The following is a 19,854-nucleotide window of genomic DNA, read 5'->3' on the forward strand; positions in this document are numbered from 1 at the left end:
GGACGTTTCGAATTTGGCAGCCGGGCTCGGCCAGAGTCACATAGGCATTGTTGCATCATAACCAACCAAAGCTCTTGCAGAGCGTGAATGTCTGTGCGGCAGCGAATGCAGTTCCAAGGGACAGTGAAAACCAGGTAGACCTTTCAGTGCTGGCAGCTTTCGTGTGGGCGCAATCTCTGGACGTTTCGAATTTGGCAGCTGGGCTCTGCGACAGTCACATAGGCATTGTTGCATCATAACCAACCAAGGCATTTGCAGAGCGCGAATGTCTGTGCGGCAGCGAATGCAGTTCCAAGGGACAGTGAAAACCAGGTAGAGCTTTCAGTGCTGGCAGCTTTCGTGTGGGCGCAATCGCTGGACGTTTCGAATTTGGCAGCCGGACTCTGCGAGTGTCACATAGGCATTGTTGCATCATAACTAACCAAGGATTTTGCAGAGCGCGAATGTCTGTGCGGCAGCGAATGCAGTTCCAAGGGACAGTGAAAACCAGGTAGACCTTTCAGTACTGGCAGCTTTCGTCTGGGCGCAATCGCGGGACGTTTCGAATTTGGCAGCCGGGCTCTGCGACAGTCACATAGGCATTGTTGCATCATAAACAACCAAGGCTTTTGCAGAGCGCGAATGTCTGTGCGGCAGCGAATGCAGTTCCAAGGGACAGTGAAAACCAGGTAGAGCTTTCAGTGCTGGCAGCTTTCGTGTGGGCGCAAGCGCTGGACGTTTCGAATTTGGCAGCCGGGTTCTGCGACAGTCACATAGGCATTGTTGCATCATAACCAACCAAGGCATTTGCAGAGCGCGAATGTCTGTGCGGCAGCGAATGCAGTTCCAAGGGACAGTGAAAACCAGGTAGAGCTTTCAGTGCTGGCAGCTTTCGTGTGGGCGCAATCGCTGGACGTTTCGAATTTGGCAGCCGGGCTCTTCGACAGTCACATAGGCATTGTTGCATCATAACCAACCAAAGCTCTTGCAGAGCACGAATGTCTGTGCGGCAGCGAATGCAGTTCCAAGGGACAGTGAAAACCAGGTAGACCTTTCAGTGCTGGCAGATTTCGTGTGGGCGCAATCGCTGGACGTTTCGAATTTGGCAGCCGGGCTCTGCGACAGTCACATAGGCATTGTTGCATCATAACCAACCAAAGCTCTTGCAGAGCACGAATATCTGTGCGGCAGCGAATGAAGTTCCAAGGGACAGTGAAAACCAGGTAGAGCTTTCAGTGCTGGCAGCTTTCGTGTGGGCGCAATCGCTGGACGTTTCGAATTTGGCAGCCGGGCTCGGCCAGAGTCACATAGGCATTGTTGCATCATAACCAACCAAAGCTCTTGCAGAGCGTGAATGTCTGTGCGGCAGCGAATGCAGTTCCAAGAGACAGTGAAAACCAGGTAGACCTTTCAGTGCTGGCAGCTTTCGTGTGGGCGCAATCTCTGGACGTTTCGAATTTGGCAGCTGGGCTCTGCGACAGTCACATAGGCATTGTTGCATCATAACCAACCAAGGCATTTGCAGAGCACGAATGTCTGTGCGGCAGCGAATGCAGTTCCAAGGGACAGTGAAAACCAGGTAGACCTTTCAGTACTGGCAGCTTTCGTGTGGGCGCTATCGCTGGACGTTTTGAATTTGGCAGCCGGGCTCTGCCAGAGTCACATAGGGATTGTTGCATCATAGCCAACCAAGGCATTTGCAGAGGGCGAATGTCTGTGCGGCAGCGAATGCAGTTCCAAGGGACAGTGAAAACCAGGTAGAGCTTTCAGTGCTGGCAGCTTTCGTGTGGGCGCAATCGCTGGACGTTTCGAATTTGGCAGCCGGACTCTGCGAGTGTCACATAGGCATTGTTGCATCATAACTAACCAAGGCATTTGCAGAGCGCGAATGTCTGTGCGGCAGCGAATGCAGTTCCAAGGGACAGTGAAAACCAGTTAGACCTTTCAGTGCTGGCAGCTTTCATGTGGGCGCAATCGCTGGACGTTTCGAATTTGGCAGCTGGGCTCTGCCAGAGTCACATAGGCATTGTTGCATCATAACCAACCAAAGCTCTTGCAGAGCACGAATGTCTGTACGGCAGCGAATGCAGTTCCAAGGGACAGTGAAAACCAGGTAGAGCTTTCAGTGCTGGCAGCTTTCGTGTGGGCGCAATCGCTGGACGTTTCGAATTTGCCAGCCGGGCTCTTCGACAGTCACATAGGCATTGTTGCATCATAACCAACCAAGGCATTTGCAGAGCGCGAATGTCTGTGCGGCAGCGAATGCAGTTCCAAGGGACAGTGAAAACCAGGTAGAGCTTTCAGTGCTGGCAGCTTTCGTGTGGACTCAATCGCGGGACGTTTCGAATTTGGCAGCCGGGCTCTGCGACAGTCACATAGGCATTGTTGCATCATAGCCAACCAAAGCTCTTGCAGAGCGCGAATGTCTGTGCGGCAGCGAATGCAGTTCCAAGGGACAGTGAAAACCAGGTAGAGCTTTCAGTGCTGGCAGCTTTCGTGTGGGCGCAATCGCTGGACGTTTCGAATTTGGCAGCCGGGCTCTGCGACAGTCACATAGGCATTGTTGCATCATAACCAACCAAGGCATTTGCAGAGCGCGAATGTCTGTGCGGCAGCGAATGCAGTTCCAAGGGACAGTGAAAACCAGGTAGACCTTTCAGTGCTGGCAGCTTTCGTGTGGGCGCAATCGGTGGACGTTTCGAATTTGGCAGCCGGGCTCTGCGACAGTCACATAGGCATTGTTGCATCATAACTAACCAAGGCTTTTGCAGAGCGCGAATGTCTGTGCGGCAGCGAATGCAGTTCCAAGGGACAGTGAAAACCAGGTAGACCTTTCAGTACTGGCAGCTTTCGTCTGGGCGCAATCGCGGGACGTTTCGAATTTGGCAGCCGGGCTCTGCGACAGTCACATAGGCATTGTTGCATCATAAACAACCAAGGCTTTTGCAGAGCGCGAATGTCTGTGCGGCAGCGAATGCAGTTCCAAGGGACAGTGAAAACCAGGTAGATCTTGCAGTGCTGGCAGCTTTCGTGTGGGCGCAATCGCTGGACATTTCGAATTTGGCAGCCGGGCTCTGCGACAGTCACATAGGCATTGTTGCATCATAACCAACCAAAGCTCTTGCAGAGCGCGAATGTCTGTGCGGCAGCGAATGCAGTTCCAAGGGACAGTGAAAACCAGGTAGAGCTTTCAGTGCTGGCAGCTTTCGTGTGGGCGCAGTCGCGGGACGTTTCGAATTTGGCAGCCGGGCTCTGCCAGAGTCACGTAGGTATTGTTGCATCATAAACAATCAAAGCTCTTGCAGAGCGCGAATGTCTGTGCAGCAGCGAATGCAAGTTCCAAGGGACAGTGAAAACCAGGTAGAGCTTTCAGTGCTGGCAGCTTTCGTGTGGGCGCAATCGCGGGACGTTTCGTATTTGGCAGCCGGGATCTGCGACAGTCACATAGGCATTGTTGCATCATAAACAACGAAAGCTCTTGCAGAGCGCGAATATCTGTGCGGCAGCAAATGCAGTTCCAAGGGACAGTGAAAACCAGGTAGAGCTTTCAGTGCTGGCAGCTTTCGTGTGGGCGCAATCGCTGGACGTTTCGAATTTGGCAGCCGGGCTCTGCGACAGTCACATAGGCATTGTTGCATCATAACCAACCAAGGCATTTGCAGAGCGCGAATGTCTGTGCGGCAGCGAATGCAGTTCCAAGGGACAGTGAAAACCAGGTAGACCTTTCAGTGCTGGCAGCTTTCGTGTGGGCGCAATCGCTGGACGTTTCGAATTTGGCAGCCGGGCTCTGCGACAGTCACATAGGCATTGTTGCATCATAACCAACCAAGGCATTTGCAGAGCGCGAATGTCTGTGCGGCAGCGAATGCAGTTCCAAGGGACAGTGAAAACCAGGTAGAGCTTTCAGTGCTGGCAGCTTTCGTGTGGGCGCAATCGCTGGACGTTTCGAATTTGGCAGCTGGGCTCGGCCAGAGTCACATAGGTATTGTTGCATCATAGCCAACCAAAGCTTTTGCATAGCGTGAATGTCTGTGCGGCAGCGAATGCAGTTCCAAGGGACAGTGAAAACCAGGTAGAGCTTTCAGTGCTGGCAGCTTTCGTCTGGGCGCAATCGCGGGACGTTTCGAATTTGGCAGCCGGGCTCTGCGACAGTCACATAGGCATTGTTGCATCATAACCAACAAAAGGTCTTGCAGAGCGCGAATGTCTGTGCGGCAGCGAATGCAGTTCCAAGGGACAGTGAAAACCAGGTAGAGCTTTCAGTGCTGGCAGCTTTCGTGTGGGCGCAATCGCTGGACGTTTCGAATTTGGCAGCCGGGTTCTGCGACAGTCACATAGGCATTGTTGCATCATAACCAACCAAGGCATTTGCAGAGCGCGAATGTCTGTGCGGCAGCGAATGCAGTTCCAAGGGACAGTGAAAACCAGGTACACCTTTCAGTGCTGGCAGCTTTCGTCTGGGCGCAATCGCTGGACGTTTCGAATTTGGCAGCCGGGCTCGGCCAGAGTCACATAGGCATTGTTGCATCATAACCAACCAAAGCTCTTGCAGAGCGTGAATGTCTTTGCGGCAGCGAATGCAGTTCCAAGGGACAGTGAAAACCAGGTAGAGCTTTCAGTGCTGGCAGCTTTCGTGTGGGCGCAATCGCGGGATGTTTCGAATTTGGCAGCTGGGCTCTGCCAGAGTCACATAGGCATTGTTGCATCATAACTAACCAAGGCTTTTGCAGAGCGCGAATGTCTGTGCGGCAGCAAATGCAGTTCCAAGGGACAGTGAAAACCAGGTAGAGATTTCAGTGCTGGGAGCTTTCGTGTGGGCGCAATCGCTGGACGTTTCGAATTTGGCAGCCGGGCTCTGCGACAGTCACATAGGCATTGTCGCATCATAACCAACCAAAGCTCTTGCAGAGCACGAATATCTGTGCGGCAGCGAATGAAGTTCCAAGGGACAGTGAAAACCAGGTAGAGCTTTCAGTGCTGGCAGCTTTCGTGTGGGCGTAATCGCGGGATGTTTCGAATTTGGCAGCTGGGCTCTGCCAGAGTCACATAGGCATTGTTGCATCATAACTAACCAAGGCTTTTGCAGAGCGCGAATGTCTGTGCGGCAGCGAATGCAGTTCCAAGGGACAGTGAAAACCAGGTAGAGCTTTCAGTGCTGGCAGCTTTCGTGTGGACTCAATCGCTGGACGTTTCGAATTTGGCAGCCGGGCTCTGCGACAGTCACATAGGCATTGTTGCATCATAACCAACCAAAGCTCTTGCAGAGCGCGAATGTCTGTGCGGCAGCAAATGCAGTTCCAAGGGACAGTGAAAACCAGGTAGAGGTTTCAGTGCTGGCAGCTTTCGTGTGGGCGCAATCGCTGGACGTTTCGAATTTGGCAGCCGGGCTCTGCGACAGTCACATAGGCATTGTTGCATCATAACCAACCAAAGCTCTTGCAGAGCGCAAATGTCTGTGCGGAAGCGAATGCAGTTCCAAGGGACAGTGAAAACCAGGTAGACCTTTCAGTGCTGGCAGCTTTCGTGTGGGCGCAATCGCTGGACGTTTCGAATTTGGCAGCCGGGCTCGGCCAGAGTCACATAGGCATTGTTGCATCATAACCAACCAAAGCTCTTGCAGAGCGTGAATGTCTGTGCGGCAGCGAATGCAGTTCCAAGGGACAGTGAAAACCAGGTAGACCTTTCAGTGCTGGCAGCTTTCGTGTGGGCGCAATCTCTGGACGTTTCGAATTTGGCAGCTGGGCTCTGCGACAGTCACATAGGCATTGTTGCATCATAACCAACCAAGGCATTTGCAGAGCGCGAATGTCTGTGCGGCAGCGAATGCAGTTCCAAGGGACAGTGAAAACCAGGTAGAGCTTTCAGTGCTGGCAGCTTTCGTGTGGGCGCAATCGCTGGACGTTTCGAATTTGGCAGCCGGACTCTGCGAGTGTCACATAGGCATTGTTGCATCATAACTAACCAAGGATTTTGCAGAGCGCGAATGTCTGTGCGGCAGCGAATGCAGTTCCAAGGGACAGTGAAAACCAGGTAGACCTTTCAGTACTGGCAGCTTTCGTCTGGGCGCAATCGCGGGACGTTTCGAATTTGGCAGCCGGGCTCTGCGACAGTCACATAGGCATTGTTGCATCATAAACAACCAAGGCTTTTGCAGAGCGCGAATGTCTGTGCGGCAGCGAATGCAGTTCCAAGGGACAGTGAAAACCAGGTAGAGCTTTCAGTGCTGGCAGCTTTCGTGTGGGCGCAAGCGCTGGACGTTTCGAATTTGGCAGCCGGGTTCTGCGACAGTCACATAGGCATTGTTGCATCATAACCAACCAAGGCATTTGCAGAGCGCGAATGTCTGTGCGGCAGCGAATGCAGTTCCAAGGGACAGTGAAAACCAGGTAGAGCTTTCAGTGCTGGCAGCTTTCGTGTGGGCGCAATCGCTGGACGTTTCGAATTTGGCAGCCGGGCTCTTCGACAGTCACATAGGCATTGTTGCATCATAACCAACCAAAGCTCTTGCAGAGCACGAATGTCTGTGCGGCAGCGAATGCAGTTCCAAGGGACAGTGAAAACCAGGTAGACCTTTCAGTGCTGGCAGATTTCGTGTGGGCGCAATCGCTGGACGTTTCGAATTTGGCAGCCGGGCTCTGCGACAGTCACATAGGCATTGTTGCATCATAACCAACCAAAGCTCTTGCAGAGCACGAATATCTGTGCGGCAGCGAATGAAGTTCCAAGGGACAGTGAAAACCAGGTAGAGCTTTCAGTGCTGGCAGCTTTCGTGTGGGCGCAATCGCTGGACGTTTCGAATTTGGCAGCCGGGCTCGGCCAGAGTCACATAGGCATTGTTGCATCATAACCAACCAAAGCTCTTGCAGAGCGTGAATGTCTGTGCGGCAGCGAATGCAGTTCCAAGAGACAGTGAAAACCAGGTAGACCTTTCAGTGCTGGCAGCTTTCGTGTGGGCGCAATCTCTGGACGTTTCGAATTTGGCAGCTGGGCTCTGCGACAGTCACATAGGCATTGTTGCATCATAACCAACCAAGGCATTTGCAGAGCACGAATGTCTGTGCGGCAGCGAATGCAGTTCCAAGGGACAGTGAAAACCAGGTAGACCTTTCAGTACTGGCAGCTTTCGTGTGGGCGCTATCGCTGGACGTTTTGAATTTGGCAGCCGGGCTCTGCCAGAGTCACATAGGCATTGTTGCATCATAGCCAACCAAGGCATTTGCAGAGGGCGAATGTCTGTGCGGCAGCGAATGCAGTTCCAAGGGACAGTGAAAACCAGGTAGAGCTTTCAGTGCTGGCAGCTTTCGTGTGGGCGCAATCGCTGGACGTTTCGAATTTGGCAGCCGGACTCTGCGAGTGTCACATAGGCATTGTTGCATCATAACTAACCAAGGCATTTGCAGAGCGCGAATGTCTGTGCGGCAGCGAATGCAGTTCCAAGGGACAGTGAAAACCAGTTAGACCTTTCAGTGCTGGCAGCTTTCATGTGGGCGCAATCGCTGGACGTTTCGAATTTGGCAGCTGGGCTCTGCCAGAGTCACATAGGCATTGTTGCATCATAACCAACCAAAGCTCTTGCAGAGCACGAATGTCTGTACGGCAGCGAATGCAGTTCCAAGGGACAGTGAAAACCAGGTAGAGCTTTCAGTGCTGGCAGCTTTCGTGTGGGCGCAATCGCTGGACGTTTCGAATTTGCCAGCCGGGCTCTTCGACAGTCACATAGGCATTGTTGCATCATAACCAACCAAGGCATTTGCAGAGCGCGAATGTCTGTGCGGCAGCGAATGCAGTTCCAAGGGACAGTGAAAACCAGGTAGAGCTTTCAGTGCTGGCAGCTTTCGTGTGGACTCAATCGCGGGACGTTTCGAATTTGGCAGCCGGGCTCTGCGACAGTCACATAGGCATTGTTGCATCATAGCCAACCAAAGCTCTTGCAGAGCGCGAATGTCTGTGCGGCAGCGAATGCAGTTCCAAGGGACAGTGAAAACCAGGTAGAGCTTTCAGTGCTGGCAGCTTTCGTGTGGGCGCAATCGGTGGACGTTTCGAATTTGGCAGCCGGGCTCTGCGACAGTCACATAGGCATTGTTGCATCATAACTAACCAAGGCTTTTGCAGAGCGCGAATGTCTGTGCGGCAGCGAATGCAGTTCCAAGGGACAGTGAAAACCAGGTAGACCTTTCAGTACTGGCAGCTTTCGTCTGGGCGCAATCGCGGGACGTTTCGAATTTGGCAGCCGGGCTCTGCGACAGTCACATAGGCATTGTTGCATCATAAACAACCAAGGCTTTTGCAGAGCGCGAATGTCTGTGCGGCAGCGAATGCAGTTCCAAGGGACAGTGAAAACCAGGTAGATCTTGCAGTGCTGGCAGCTTTCGTGTGGGCGCAATCGCTGGACATTTCGAATTTGGCAGCCGGGCTCTGCGACAGTCACATAGGCATTGTTGCATCATAACCAACCAAAGCTCTTGCAGAGCGCGAATGTCTGTGCGGCAGCGAATGCAGTTCCAAGGGACAGTGAAAACCAGGTAGAGCTTTCAGTGCTGGCAGCTTTCGTGTGGGCGCAGTCGCGGGACGTTTCGAATTTGGCAGCCGGGCTCTGCCAGAGTCACGTAGGTATTGTTGCATCATAAACAATCAAAGCTCTTGCAGAGCGCGAATGTCTGTGCAGCAGCGAATGCAAGTTCCAAGGGACAGTGAAAACCAGGTAGAGCTTTCAGTGCTGGCAGCTTTCGTGTGGGCGCAATCGCGGGACGTTTCGTATTTGGCAGCCGGGATCTGCGACAGTCACATAGGCATTGTTGCATCATAAACAACGAAAGCTCTTGCAGAGCGCGAATATCTGTGCGGCAGCAAATGCAGTTCCAAGGGACAGTGAAAACCAGGTAGAGCTTTCAGTGCTGGCAGCTTTCGTGTGGGCGCAATCGCTGGACGTTTCGAATTTGGCAGCCGGGCTCTGCGACAGTCACATAGGCATTGTTGCATCATAACCAACCAAGGCATTTGCAGAGCGCGAATGTCTGTGCGGCAGCGAATGCAGTTCCAAGGGACAGTGAAAACCAGGTAGACCTTTCAGTGCTGGCAGCTTTCGTGTGGGCGCAATCGCTGGACGTTTCGAATTTGGCAGCCGGGCTCTGCGACAGTCACATAGGCATTGTTGCATCATAACCAACCAAGGCATTTGCAGAGCGCGAATGTCTGTGCGGCAGCGAATGCAGTTCCAAGGGACAGTGAAAACCAGGTAGAGCTTTCAGTGCTGGCAGCTTTCGTGTGGGCGCAATCGCTGGACGTTTCGAATTTGGCAGCTGGGCTCGGCCAGAGTCACATAGGTATTGTTGCATCATAGCCAACCAAAGCTTTTGCATAGCGTGAATGTCTGTGCGGCAGCGAATGCAGTTCCAAGGGACAGTGAAAACCAGGTAGAGCTTTCAGTGCTGGCAGCTTTCGTCTGGGCGCAATCGCTGGACGTTTCGAATTTGGCAGCCGGGCTCTGCGACAGTCACATAGGCATTGTTGCATCATAACCAACAAAAGGTCTTGCAGAGCGCGAATGTCTGTGCGGCAGCGAATGCAGTTCCAAGGGACAGTGAAAACCAGGTAGAGCTTTCAGTGCTGGCAGCTTTCGTGTGGGCGCAAGCGCTGGACGTTTCGAATTTGGCAGCCGGGTTCTGCGACAGTCACATAGGCATTGTTGCATCATAACCAACCAAGGCATTTGCAGAGCGCGAATGTCTGTGCGGCAGCGAATGCAGTTCCAAGGGACAGTGAAAACCAGGTAGACCTTTCAGTGCTGGCAGCTTTCGTGTGGGCGCAATCGCGGGACGTTTCGAATTTGGCAGCCGGGCTCTGCGACAGTCACATAGGCATTGTTGCATCATAACCAACCAAAGCTCTTGCAGAGCACGAATATCTGTGCGGCAGCGAATGCAGTTCCAAGGGACAGTGAAAACCAGGTAGAGCTTTCAGTGCTGGCAGCTTTTGTGTGGGCGCAACCTCTGGACGTTTCGAATTTGGCAGCCGGGCTCGGCCAGAGTCACATAGGCATTGTTGCATCATAACCAACCAAAGCTTTTGCATAGCGTGAATGTCTGTGCGGCAGCGAATGCAGTTCCAAGGGACAGTGAAAACCAGGTAGACCTTTCAGTACTGGCAGCTTTCGTGTGGGCGCAATCGCTGGACGTTACGAATTTGGCAGCCGGGCTCTGCCAGAGTCACATAGGCATTGTTGCATCATAGCCAACCAAGGCATTTGCAGAGCGCGAATGTCTGTGCGGCAGCGAATGCAGTTCCAAGGGACAGTGAAAACCAGGTAGACCTTTCAGTGCTGGCAGCTTTCGTGTGGGCGCAATCGCTGGACGTTTCGAATTTGGCAGCCGGGCTCTGCGACAGTCACATAGGCATTGTTGCATCATAGCCAACCAAGGCATTTGCAGAGCGCGAATGTCTGTGCGACAGCGAATGCAGTTCCAAGGGACAGTGAAAACCAGGTAGAGCTTTCAGTGCTGGCAGCTTTCGTGTGGGCGCAATCGCGGGACGTTTCGAATTTGGCAGCCGGGCTCTGCCAGAGTCACGTAGGCATTGTTGCATCATAAACAATCAAAGCTCTTGCAGAGCGCGAATGTCTGTGCGGCAGCGAATGCAAGTTCCAAGGAACAGTGAAAACCAGGTAGAGCTTTCAGTGCTGGCAGCTTTCGTGTGGACTCAATCGCTGGACGTTTCGAATTTGGCAGCCGGGCTCTGCGACAGTCACATAGGCATTGTTGCATCATAACCAACGAAAGCTCTTGCAGAGCGCGAATGTCTGTGCGGCAGCGAATGCAGTTCCATGGGACAGTGAAAACCAGGTAGAGCTTTCAGTGCTGGCAGCTTTCGTGTGGGCGCAATCGCTGGACGTTTCGAATTTGGCAGCCGGGCTCTGCGACAGTCACATAGGCATTGTTGCATCATAACCAACCAAGGCATTTGCAGAGCGCGAATGTCTGTGCGGCAGCGAATGCAGTTCCAAGGGACAGTGAAAACCAGGTAGAGCTTTCAGTGCTGGCAGCTTTCGTGTGGGCGCAATCGCTGGACGTTTCGAATTTGGCAGCCGGGCTCTGCCAGAGTCACATAGGTATTGTTGCATCATAACCAACCAAAGCTTTTGCATAGCGTGAATGTCTGTGCGGCAGCGAATGCAGTTCCAAGGGACAGTGAAAACCAGGTAGACCTTTCAGTGCTGGCAGCTTTCGTGTGGGCGCAATCTCTGGACGTTTCGAATTTGGCAGCTGGGCTCTGCGACAGTCACATAGGCATTGTTGCATCATAACCAACCAAGGCATTTGCAGAGCGCGAATGTCTGTGCGGCAGCGAATGCAGTTCCAAGGGACAGTGAAAACCAGGTAGACCTTTCAGTACTGGCAGCTTTCGTCTGGGCGCAATCGCGGGACGTTTCGAATTTGGCAGCCGGGCTCTGCGACAGTCACATAGGCATTGTTGCATCATAAACAACCAAGGCTTTTGCAGAGCGCGAATGTCTGTGCGGCAGCGAATGCAGTTCCAAGGGACAGTGAAAACCAGGTAGAGCTTTCAGTGCTGGCAGCTTTCGTGTGGGCGCAAGCGCTGGACGTTTCGAATTTGGCAGCCGGGTTCTGCGACAGTCACATAGGCATTGTTGCATCATAACCAACCAAGGCATTTGCAGAGCGCGAATGTCTGTGCGGCAGCGAATGCAGTTCCAAGGGACAGTGAAAACCAGGTAGAGCTTTCAGTGCTGGCAGCTTTCGTGTGGGCGCAATCGCTGGACGTTTCGAATTTGGCAGCCGGGCTCTTCGACAGTCACATAGGCATTGTTGCATCATAACCAACCAAAGCTCTTGCAGAGCACGAATGTCTGTGCGGCAGCGAATGCAGTTCCAAGGGACAGTGAAAACCAGGTAGACCTTTCAGTACTGGCAGCTTTCGTCTGGGCGCAATCGCGGGACGTTTCGAATTTGGCAGCCGGGCTCTGCGACAGTCACATAGGCATTGTTGCATCATAACCAACCAAGGCATTTGCAGAGCGCGAATGTCTGTGCGGCAGTGAATGCAGTTCCAAGGGACAGTGAAAACCAGGTAGAGCTTTCAGTGCTGGCAGCTTTCGTGTGGGCGCAATCGCGGGACGTTTCGAATTTGGCAGCCGGGCTCTGCGACAGTCACATAGGAATTGTTGCATCATAACCAACCAAGGCATTTGCAGAGCGCGAATGTCTGTGCGGCAGCGAATGCAGTTCCAAGGGACAGTGAAAACCAGGTAGAGCTTTCAGTGCTGGCAGCTTTCGTGTGGGCGCAATCGCTGGACGTTTCGAATTTGGCAGCCGGGCTCGGCCAGAGTCACATAGGTATTGTTGCATCATAACCAACCAAAGCTTTTGCACAGCGTGAATGTCTGTGCGGCAGCGAATGCAGTTCCAAGGGACAGTGAAAACCAGGTAGAGCTTTCAGTGCTGGCAGCTTTCGTGTGGGCGCAATCGCTGGACGTTTCGAATTTGGCAGCCGGGCTCTGCGACAGTCACATAGGAATTGTTGCATCATAACCAACCAAGGCATTTGCAGAGCGCGAATGTCTGTGCGGCAGCGAATGCAGTTCCAAGGGACAGTGAAAACCAGGTAGAGCTTTCAGTGCTGGCAGCTTTCGTGTGGGCGCAATCGCTGGACGTTTCGAATTTGGCAGCCGGGCTCTGCGACAGTCACATAGGCATTGTTGCATCATAACCAACCAAAGCTCTTGCAGAGCACGAATGTCTGTGCGGCAGCAAATGCAGTTCCAAGGGACAGTGAAAACCAGGTAGAGCTTTCAGTGCTGGCAGCTTTCGTGTGGGCGCAATCGCTGGACGTTTCGAATTTGGCAGCCGGGCTCTGCGACAGTCACATAGGCATTGTTGCATCATAACCAACCAAAGCTCTTGCAGAGCACGAATATCTGTGCGGCAGCGAATGCAGTTCCAAGGGACAGTGAAAACCAGGTAGAGCTTTCAGTGCTGGCAGCTTTCGTGTGGGCGCAATCGCTGGACGTTTCGAATTTGGCAGCCGGCCTCTGCGACAGTCACATAGGCATTGTTGCATCATAACCAACCAAAGCTCTTGCAGAGCGCAAATGTCTGTGCGGCAGCGAATGCAGTTCCAAGGGACAGTGAAAACCAGGTAGAGCTTTCAGTGCTGGCAGCTTTCGTGTGGACGCAATCTCTGGACGTTTCGAATTTGGCAGCCGAGCTCGGCCAGAGTCACATAGGCATTGTTGCATCATAACCAACCAAGGCTTTTGCATAGCGTGAATGTCTGTGCGGCAGCGAATGCAGTTCCAAGGGACAGTGAAAACCAGGTAGAGCTTTCAGTGCTGGCAGCTTTCATGTGGGCTCTATCGCTGGACGTTTCGAATTTGGCAGCCGGGCTCTGCCAGAGTCACATAGGCATTGTTGCATCATAGCCAACCAAGGAATTTGCAGAGCGCGAATGTCTGTGCGGCAGCGAATGCAGTTCCAAGGGACAGTGAAAACCAGGTAGAGCTTTCAGTGCTGGCAGCTTTCGTGTGGGCGCAATCTCTGGACGTTTCGAATTTGGCAGCCGGGCTCTTCCAGAGTCACGTAGGCATTGTTGCATCATAAACAATCAAAGCTCTTGCAGAGCGCGAATGTCTTTGCGGCAGCGAATGCAGTTCCAAGGGACAGTGAAAACCAGGTAGAGCTTTCAGTGCTGGCAGCTTTCGTGTGGGCGCAATCGCGGGATGTTTCGAATTTGGCAGCTGGGCCCTGCCAGAGTCACATAGGCATTGTTGCATCATAACTAACCAAGGCTTTTGCAGAGCGCGAATGTCTGTGCGGCAGCGAATGCAGTTCCAAGGGACAGTGAAAACCAGGTACACCTTTCAGTGCTGGCAGCTTTCGTCTGGGCGCAATCGCTGGACGTTTCGAATTTGGCAGCCGGGTTCGGCCAGAGTCACATAGGCATTGTTGCATCATAACCAACCAAAGCTCTTGCAGAGCGTGAATGTCTTTGCGGCAGCGAATGCAGTTCCAAGGGACAGTGAAAACCAGGTAGAGCTTTCAGTGCTGGCAGCTTTCGTGTGGGCGCAATCGCGGGATGTTTCGAATTTGGCAGCTGGGCTCTGCCAGAGTCACATAGGCATTGTTGCATCATAACTAACCAAGGCTTTTGCAGAGCGCGAATGTCTGTGCGGCAGCAAATGCAGTTCCAAGGGACAGTGAAAACCAGGTAGAGATTTCAGTGCTGGGAGCTTTCGTGTGGGCGCAATCGCTGGACGTTTCGAATTTGGCAGCCGGGCTCTGCGACAGTCACATAGGCATTGTCGCATCATAACCAACCAAAGCTCTTGCAGAGCACGAATATCTGTGCGGCAGCGAATGAAGTTCCAAGGGACAGTGAAAACCAGGTAGAGCTTTCAGTGCTGGCAGCTTTCGTGTGGGCGCAATCGCTGGACGTTTCGAATTTGGCAGCCGGGCTCGGCCAGAGTCACATAGGCATTGTTGCATCATAACCAACCAAAGCTCTTGCAGAGCGTGAATGTCTGTGCGGCAGCGAATGCAAGTTCCAAGGGACAGTGAAAACCATGTAGAGCTTTCAGTGCTGGCAGCTTTCGTGTGGGCGCAATCTCTGGACGTTTCGAATTTGGCAGCCGGGCTCTGCGACAGTCACATAGGCATTGTTGCATCATAACCAACCAAGGCATTTGCAGAGCGCGAATGTCTGTGCGGCAGCGAATGCAGTTCCAAGGGACAGTGAAAACCAGGTAGAGCTTTCAGTGCTGGCAGCTTTCGTGTGGGCGCAATCTCTGGACGTTTCGAATTTGGCAGCCGGGCTCTGCGACAGTCACATAGGCATTGTTGCATCATAACCAACCAAGGCATTTGCAGAGCGCGAATGTCTGTGCGGCAGCGAATGCAGTTCCAAGGGACAGTGAAAACCAGGTAGAGCTTTCAGTGCTGGCAGCTTTCGTGTGGGCGCAATCGCTGGACGTTTCGAATTTGGCAGCCGGGCTCGGCCAGAGTCACATAGGTATTGTTGCATCATAACCAACCAAAGCTTTTGCATAGCGTGAATGTCTGTGCGGCAGCGAATGCAGTTCCAAGGGACAGTGAAAACCAGGTAGACCTTTCAGTGCTGGCAGCTTTCGTGTGGACGCAATCGCTGGACGTTTCGAATTTGGCAGCCGGGCTCTGCGACAGTCACATAGGAATTGTTGCATCATAACCAACCAAGGCATTTGCAGAGCGCGAATGTCTGTGCGGCAGCGAATGCAGTTCCAAGGGACAGTGGAAACCAGGTAGACCTTTCAGTGCTGGCAGCTTTCGTGTGGGCGCAATCGCTGGACGTTTCGAATTTGGCAGCCGGGCTCGGCCAGAGTCACATAGGCATTTTTGCATCATAACCAACCAAAGCTCTTGCAGAGCGTGAATGTCTTTGCGGCAGCGAATGCAGTTCCAAGGGACAGTGAAAACCAGGTAGAGGTTTCAGTGCTGGCAGCTTTCGTGTGGGCGCAATCGCGGGATGTTTCGAATTTGGCAGCTGGGCTCTGCCAGAGTCACATAGGCATTGTTGCATCATAACTAACCAAGGCTTTTGCAGAGCGCGAATGTCTGTGCGGCAGCGAATGCAGTTCCAAGGGACAGTGAAAACCAGGTAGACCTTTCATGCTGGCAGCATTCGTGTGGGCGTAATCGCTGGACGTTTCGAATTTGGCAGCCGGGCTCTGCGACAGTCACATAAGCATTGTTGCATCATACCCAACCAAACATCTTGCAGAGGGCGAATGTCTGTGCGGCAGCGAATGCAGTTCCAAGGGACAGTGAAAACCAGGTAGAGCTTTCAGTGCTGGCAGCTTTCGTGTGGACTCAATCGCTGGACGTTTCGAATTTGGCAGCCGGGCTCTGCGACAGTCACATAGGCATTGTTGCATCATAACCAACCAAAGCTCTTGCAGAGCGCAAATGTCTGTGCGGAAGCGAATGCAGTTCCAAGGGACAGTGAAAACCAGGTAGACCTTTCAGTGCTGGCAGCTTTCGTGTGGGCGCAATCGCTGGACGTTTCGAATTTGGCAGCCGGGCTCGGCCAGAGTCACATAGGCATTGTTGCATCATAACCAACCAAAGCTCTTGCAGAGCGTGAATGTCTGTGCGGCAGCGAATGCAGTTCCAAGGGACAGTGAAAACCAGGTAGACCTTTCAGTGCTGGCAGCTTTCGTGTGGGCGCAATCTCTGGACGTTTCGAATTTGGCAGCTGGGCTCTGCGACAGTCACATAGGCATTGTTGCATCATAACCAACCAAGGCATTTGCAGAGCGCGAATGTCTGTGCGGCAGCGAATGCAGTTCCAAGGGACAGTGAAAACCAGGTAGAGCTTTCAGTGCTGGCAGCTTTCGTGTGGGCGCAATCGCTGGACGTTTCGAATTTGGCAGCCGGACTCTGCGAGTGTCACATAGGCATTGTTGCATCATAACTAACCAAGGATTTTGCAGAGCGCGAATGTCTGTGCGGCAGCGAATGCAGTTCCAAGGGACAGTGAAAACCAGGTAGACCTTTCAGTACTGGCAGCTTTCGTCTGGGCGCAATCGCGGGACGTTTCGAATTTGGCAGCCGGGCTCTGCGACAGTCACATAGGCATTGTTGCATCATAAACAACCAAGGCTTTTGCAGAGCGCGAATGTCTGTGCGGCAGCGAATGCAGTTCCAAGGGACAGTGAAAACCAGGTAGAGCTTTCAGTGCTGGCAGCTTTCGTGTGGGCGCAAGCGCTGGACGTTTCGAATTTGGCAGCCGGGTTCTGCGACAGTCACATAGGCATTGTTGCATCATAACCAACCAAGGCATTTGCAGAGCGCGAATGTCTGTGCGGCAGCGAATGCAGTTCCAAGGGACAGTGAAAACCAGGTAGAGCTTTCAGTGCTGGCAGCTTTCGTGTGGGCGCAATCGCTGGACGTTTCGAATTTGGCAGCCGGGCTCTGCGACAGTCACATAGGCATTGTTGCATCATAACCAACCAAAGCTCTTGCAGAGCACGAATATCTGTGCGGCAGCGAATGAAGTTCCAAGGGACAGTGAAAACCAGGTAGAGCTTTCAGTGCTGGCAGCTTTCGTGTGGGCGCAATCGCTGGACGTTTCGAATTTGGCAGCCGGGCTCGGCCAGAGTCACATAGGCATTGTTGCATCATAACCAACCAAAGCTCTTGCAGAGCGTGAATGTCTGTGCGGCAGCGAATGCAGTTCCAAGAGACAGTGAAAACCAGGTAGACCTTTCAGTGCTGGCAGCTTTCGTGTGGGCGCAATCTCTGGACGTTTCGAATTTGGCAGCTGGGCTCTGCGACAGTCACATAGGCATTGTTGCATCATAACCAACCAAGGCATTTGCAGAGCACGAATGTCTGTGCGGCAGCGAATGCAGTTCCAAGGGACAGTGAAAACCAGGTAGACCTTTCAGTACTGGCAGCTTTCGTGTGGGCGCTATCGCTGGACGTTTTGAATTTGGCAGCCGGGCTCTGCCAGAGTCACATAGGGATTGTTGCATCATAGCCAACCAAGGCATTTGCAGAGGGCGAATGTCTGTGCGGCAGCGAATGCAGTTCCAAGGGACAGTGAAAACCAGGTAGAGCTTTCAGTGCTGGCAGCTTTCGTGTGGGCGCAATCGCTGGACGTTTCGAATTTGGCAGCCGGACTCTGCGAGTGTCACATAGGCATTGTTGCATCATAACTAACCAAGGCATTTGCAGAGCGCGAATGTCTGTGCGGCAGCGAATGCAGTTCCAAGGGACAGTGAAAACCAGTTAGACCTTTCAGTGCTGGCAGCTTTCATGTGGGCGCAATCGCTGGACGTTTCGAATTTGGCAGCTGGGCTCTGCCAGAGTCACATAGGCATTGTTGCATCATAACCAACCAAAGCTCTTGCAGAGCACGAATGTCTGTACGGCAGCGAATGCAGTTCCAAGGGACAGTGAAAACCAGGTAGAGCTTTCAGTGCTGGCAGCTTTCGTGTGGGCGCAATCGCTGGACGTTTCGAATTTGCCAGCCGGGCTCTTCGACAGTCACATAGGCATTGTTGCATCATAACCAACCAAGGCATTTGCAGAGCGCGAATGTCTGTGCGGCAGCGAATGCAGTTCCAAGGGACAGTGAAAACCAGGTAGAGCTTTCAGTGCTGGCAGCTTTCGTGTGGACTCAATCGCGGGACGTTTCGAATTTGGCAGCCGGGCTCTGCGACAGTCACATAGGCATTGTTGCATCATAGCCAACCAAAGCTCTTGCAGAGCGCGAATGTCTGTGCGGCAGCGAATGCAGTTCCAAGGGACAGTGAAAACCAGGTAGAGCTTTCAGTGCTGGCAGCTTTCGTGTGGGCGCAATCGCTGGACGTTTCGAATTTGGCAGCCGGGCTCTGCGACAGTCACATAGGCATTGTTGCATCATAACCAACCAAGGCATTTGCAGAGCGCGAATGTCTGTGCGGCAGCGAATGCAGTTCCAAGGGACAGTGAAAACCAGGTAGACCTTTCAGTGCTGGCAGCTTTCGTGTGGGCGCAATCGGTGGACGTTTCGAATTTGGCAGCCGGGCTCTGCGACAGTCACATAGGCATTGTTGCATCATAACTAACCAAGGCTTTTGCAGAGCGCGAATGTCTGTGCGGCAGCGAATGCAGTTCCAAGGGACAGTGAAAACCAGGTAGACCTTTCAGTACTGGCAGCTTTCGTCTGGGCGCAATCGCGGGACGTTTCGAATTTGGCAGCCGGGCTCTGCGACAGTCACATAGGCATTGTTGCATCATAAACAACCAAGGCTTTTGCAGAGCGCGAATGTCTGTGCGGCAGCGAATGCAGTTCCAAGGGACAGTGAAAACCAGGTAGATCTTGCAGTGCTGGCAGCTTTCGTGTGGGCGCAATCGCTGGACATTTCGAATTTGGCAGCCGGGCTCTGCGACAGTCACATAGGCATTGTTGCATCATAACCAACCAAAGCTCTTGCAGAGCGCGAATGTCTGTGCGGCAGCGAATGCAGTTCCAAGGGACAGTGAAAACCAGGTAGAGCTTTCAGTGCTGGCAGCTTTCGTGTGGGCGCAGTCGCGGGACGTTTCGAATTTGGCAGCCGGGCTCTGCCAGAGTCACGTAGGTATTGTTGCATCATAAACAATCAAAGCTCTTGCAGAGCGCGAATGTCTGTGCAGCAGCGAATGCAAGTTCCAAGGGACAGTGAAAACCAGGTAGAGCTTTCAGTGCTGGCAGCTTTCGTGTGGGCGCAATCGCGGGACGTTTCGTATTTGGCAGCCGGGATCTGCGACAGTCACATAGGCATTGTTGCATCATAAACAACGAAAGCTCTTGCAGAGCGCGAATATCTGTGCGGCAGCAAATGCAGTTCCAAGGGACAGTGAAAACCAGGTAGAGCTTTCAGTGCTGGCAGCTTTCGTGTGGGCGCAATCGCTGGACGTTTCGAATTTGGCAGCCGGGCTCTGCGACAGTCACATAGGCATTGTTGCATCATAACCAACCAAGGCATTTGCAGAGCGCGAATGTCTGTGCGGCAGCGAATGCAGTTCCAAGGGACAGTGAAAACCAGGTAGACCTTTCAGTGCTGGCAGCTTTCGTGTGGGCGCAATCGCTGGACGTTTCGAATTTGGCAGCCGGGCTCTGCGACAGTCACATAGGCATTGTTGCATCATAACCAACCAAGGCATTTGCAGAGCGCGAATGTCTGTGCGGCAGCGAATGCAGTTCCAAGGGACAGTGAAAACCAGGTAGAGCTTTCAGTGCTGGCAGCTTTCGTGTGGGCGCAATCGCTGGACGTTTCGAATTTGGCAGCTGGGCTCGGCCAGAGTCACATAGGTATTGTTGCATCATAGCCAACCAAAGCTTTTGCATAGCGTGAATGTC

The sequence above is a fragment of the Mycteria americana genome, unplaced genomic scaffold (genome assembly GCF_035582795.1).
Source record: "Mycteria americana isolate JAX WOST 10 ecotype Jacksonville Zoo and Gardens unplaced genomic scaffold, USCA_MyAme_1.0 Scaffold_41, whole genome shotgun sequence".
NCBI classification, from domain to species: Eukaryota; Metazoa; Chordata; class Aves; order Ciconiiformes; family Ciconiidae; genus Mycteria; species Mycteria americana.